This window comes from Gossypium hirsutum, unplaced genomic scaffold (genome assembly GCF_007990345.1).
Source record: "Gossypium hirsutum isolate 1008001.06 unplaced genomic scaffold, Gossypium_hirsutum_v2.1 scaffold_577, whole genome shotgun sequence".
Lineage (NCBI taxonomy): Eukaryota > Viridiplantae > Streptophyta > Magnoliopsida > Malvales > Malvaceae > Gossypium > Gossypium hirsutum.
In genome coordinates, this window is record NW_024403129.1 from 19,389 (window position 1) to 24,331 (window position 4,943).

Genomic DNA, 4,943 nt, shown 5'->3' on the forward strand with positions numbered 1-4,943 from the left:
AAAATAACTACTTTTCGAGGTGATCCAATCACACCTCATAGAAAAGGATTGGTGGCGACTCCCGTTTCATTTTTCAAAATCCAAGTCGACCCGTTTTCATCAAAAATGGTGTCTACAATAATTTAGACAAAATTAATTTCATTTGGCCTTTCTAGAGTTTTTAGATTTAGTTTGTATATTAAATCTATAAGAGAATATTATCATGAAGCAAATAATAAATAATATATATACTTTTATTATATTGATATAATTACAAAACCTAAGATGATTCCTAAATAATCAAAAGAAAAACTTAACTAAACAATTAAAAATAAAACTAAAAGACCTAAAATTATTGAAAATCTAAAAAAAAAATTAAAGAGTAAAATCTTCACAAACGGCTTCCACGGCTAATTTTTTACTTCACAAGAAGGTCTTCCGAATTTTTCTTCAGTAATTTTGAAGGAGCACGATTCTTTACCCAGACATTCCTGTTAAAATTTCAAAATATATATCATTGGAAAAATATATTTCAAGATATTAAAAATAATATGAAAATAACTTACCTTTTCAAGAATTGATAAAGCATCCACTTCCGAGTCAAATTCACTTTTGTCAAATGATCCGCACACACCTTGTGGACTACCAAAACTAGCAAACTTAATCTTTGAAATTGGTCGATCCTGGCATGATAATTCCACTTCTTTTCCTTCGTGAGTATTTATGCAAACCGATCCGATTTCAACGGTTTGGAATTGTACACCAGAAGGATTACCACCAAATTCCTCAAACAATACCAAAGTGTTCTCACTGTCTTTAAGAAATGATCGAGGAACATGGTACCTATAAAACAACAAAATTAGAATAATGAAAAAAATACTAACAATATAAAAATATATATTAACATATGTAAAAAACTTAAGATTACCATCTTTGGGTAGGTTCACCGCACTTAGAGACACATTTACTATCATGTATCTACCACGATAGTCACAAGTCTCTGTCTTACAAAGCTGCTTATCAGCTATATAAGATGGCCAATATCTACCAAGGCTATGACCATTTACCCAAGCCATGCCCTTTCCTAAACCTAGTAAATCCACAACAACTGGTTTATTCCCCAACGGAGCTTTAATGTTGTCTACAATTTAAAAAAAATAACCAAACATAAATATTAATAAAATCAAACATTATATGTAACATTTATATGCAAGTAAATGTATTGGTTTTAATTACCTTGTACCAAGTGAAGTTCTTGTCAACCGGAATAGGGTCAGAGACCCATTTGGATGATGATTTTGAAGCACAATCTGTGTCGAAAAACTTGTTTGAAATCCCATTCAAACCAACTTTATATGTCCATTTATTTGAAGACAAATCCTTGACAACATTTTTGTTCAAAACTAGCTCAATTGGTGATGTAATTCCAGCTCCAACCAGATCAAACATTGGACCATAGTTCTGCATTATTTTGATTCAAATTATATGTTAAAATTCTAGAGTTTTTTTATTTGTCGTATGTATATATATATATGTATGTATATACCTTGAATCCAACAGTGACACTAAGTAATGATATCAAGTTTTTCCCGAGGGATAGGTTGACGTTCCTCTCGAAAACATATGTCACGTTGTTGTTACCATATTTTGACCATTGAGAACCTACGAAAACAAATACATATATAATCAAATAAATATATTTTGAATTCAATATAATATATATAAAACATAGTTCATAATTACCGATATATTCTCCATTGAAAAAAGCATGAAGAACATGACCAGTATCATTGACACGAAGTGTCACTGTTCCATTCAACATGGGATCATCTTTTGCAACATTAATACTGTCCAAAAAATAAATTAATTAATTAATCAAAATATATATAATTTACATTAAATGAATTGAATATAGTTGTGTTAAATAATTTACCTTGTCATATACCACAAATAATCACTAGCATCATTTGCCATATCCTTTTGATCAACAATCTTGTTAACGGAAACATCTCCCCTTCCTTGAACAGAAGTAGATTCGATCAACTCGGGTCGCCACATCCATTTCAAAGAACTCGGTTCATCTTCAGCTTTGTTCAATTTCTTAATCATCAATGAAGTTTGAGCAGAAACCTAGTTTTTTTTTAAATATAAACCCATTAACAATCATAACATATTTATTATAATTATAATAACCCAAAACACAAAAATAGGATTTACCTTAGCGGTATTATATGCTTCCTCCCTACAATCTGGAAGGATACTAATAGACCATGCTGGAACAAAGTAATTAATGCCTCCGAAGTTGACATTTGCATCTATTTTGGTATTTGTATTGCTCAAAAAACAACTTGATTTCTCCTTTGTTTCATAAATAGTAGCCTAAATCATATATATAATTAAGAATAATAATTAGAATAAAATGATAAATATTTATTATTTTATCAAATAAATTTTTATATATATTCATTTTATTACCATGACTAAATTGCTGAGTTTTTCATTTTTAACGTCTCCATTTGTAAGAATATACTCAATGGAATGTAGAACATCATGAAGCTGCTTCAAATGTCCCCATTTTGGTTGATTCAAATTTCCTAATAAAAATTAATAATTAATTAGAATAATTATAACTTATACATATATATTCAGAGGCATGAAATTACCATATTCATCGAGAGGTGCATTATAATCATATGTAGTGGTAATATATGGGCCACCAGAAGTTCTACCAAAATTGGTACCACCATGATACTAAAAAAATTGGAAAAACAAAGGGGTTAATTAATAAAATTAAATTATTAATTTTAAGAATTTAATTTTTTAAAAAAATCACTTGCCATGTAATAATTTTGTAGTGTACCACCCTTTTGGAAAAATCGAGCAACAGAGTAAGCAAGATCTTCAGCTGTTCTAAATGGGTCTGCACCACCCCAACTCTTAAACCTAAAGTTAAATAAAATAAAATTTAATGTAAAGTTTATAATTAAAATTAAATTAAGAACAATTTTAAGAAGAAAAAGAAAAAGTCACCATCCAGTCCAATTTTCAGTCCACAATTTAGGGGTATTAGGGTCTTTTGGTTTGTACTCATCACAATACCAACCATTGCATGTCTCCAGCTACGATTATAATTAAACAAATCGAAATCAAAATTCAACCGTTATCACAAAAAAATGTATTTCTAAATAAAATAATATAGTAAAAAGTAAATAAAATACAATACCATAGGCTTTGGTGGAGCAGCTTGTTGACACATGATCCACGGGACACCAATATCAAGAGAATCAGCCATTTGGGCACACCAATTAATATATGATTTCCCCTCGTCTCCATATGGTTCCATAACATTTCCATATTCATTCTCAACCTATATATATACATTTAATTTTGATATTATTTAAATACATAATAAAAATAATAAAACATAAAAAATTATCATATATACCTGAGCTAGAATGATATTTCCTCCTTGAGATGCAAATAGTTTCTCTTTTTTCACCATATCAACTATCAATGTTGTAAAGTTTTTCATTTCATTCTAAAAATAACAAAAATTAAACACATTATTTATATATAAAAGTAAACAAAATAGAATAGAATTTTTGTTTTTTAAAAAGTTACTGAAAATCAAAAGAATTACCATAAAGACATCGTTTTTAGTACGAAGAGAAACTCCAGGCATGTTATGCAACCATACAGGGAAGCCTCTAATAAAAAATAATAAAAAAATTAAAAACTAGTTAGATAATTTATTAAATATCATAGTTAGTTAAAATTTGAAAATAAATTAATTTACCCATAATTCCACTCAGCACAGGTATAAGGTCCAATTCGAAGAATTGCATATAAACCTTGGTCTTGAATCGTTTTAAGAAATCGAATAAGATCAAGATTTCCACTAAAATCATACTGACGACGAGTTGGCTCATGTGCATTCCAAAAAACATATGTTTCAACCGCATCCAATCCACCTTCTTTGGCTTTTCTTATAAGATCCGGCCACATCTAATAATAAAAATTAATCAATCAATTATTCAAAATCAAATTATAAAAAAAAAACCCCCGAATAATTCAATTGTAAAATATTACCTGAGCAGTACTTCTGGGATAATGAATCGAACCCGAAAGGATAATTCTATGATTTCCATCAATTATGATGGATCTTGAATCATGAGTGACATTAAGCGCATTCGAATGAAATAGGATGAAAGAAAAATAAAAGCAGTAAATAAAAGATTGAATATATTCATTCTTCTCTTATCCAGTAAAGCAAAAGAAAAAGTGTTGGGAGTGAAAAATCAGAAGAGTATGATAATGAATTTATAAGGGTAGTAATTGAGTTCATATCAAAGACTAGATTTTCAAAACATATTTAATTAGATTTATATAATTAGAGAAATCAAGAGGTTCATTTATAATATGAGTGTTGAAACTTGAACAACATTAATTAAATATTTTTAATTATAATTAATTGAGATTTTGTATCTCATATTAAATTAAGTTTTTTGGTATGATATTCATTAAAATTAAAAAAAAATTAATGTATTATTTTTGTTGAATGATAACTATATATTCTTACATAATTTTTTACAATTTTTAATTATAATTTTTAAAAATTTTTTAAAAGGTTTGAGATTTTATATAAATAGAACAGATTAAAAATCAATAATTTAATGTGTTTTATGTTTGTTAGACAACATGATTCTGAGCAACAATGAAGGCAGCCGATGCATGCCAGGGCGGTGCATAGCTGTGTTAACGTGGTGGACATGTTATTCATCTCGACAACACCGGATGCAGGCCCATGCAACAGCATCGATACATATCCCACCGAAGTAATTCGAGGTGTCTTAATAAATATCTTGCAACTTGGGCAATTCTGGTTCTTGAATCCAGGACGAATGTTTTCGCAGTGCAATCTGGTCACGAACCAACAATCTGAAGTATCTGTGAACCGTATCATT

At 28.9% G+C, this 4,943-nt stretch overlaps 1 pseudogene; it reads right to left on the minus strand.

Moving 5' to 3' along the window:
* Positions 1–329: 329 nt before the first annotated feature.
* LOC121226888 (beta-galactosidase 15-like) lies at positions 330–4,235 on the minus strand (annotated as a pseudogene).
* Positions 4,236–4,943: the final 708 nt, after the last annotated feature.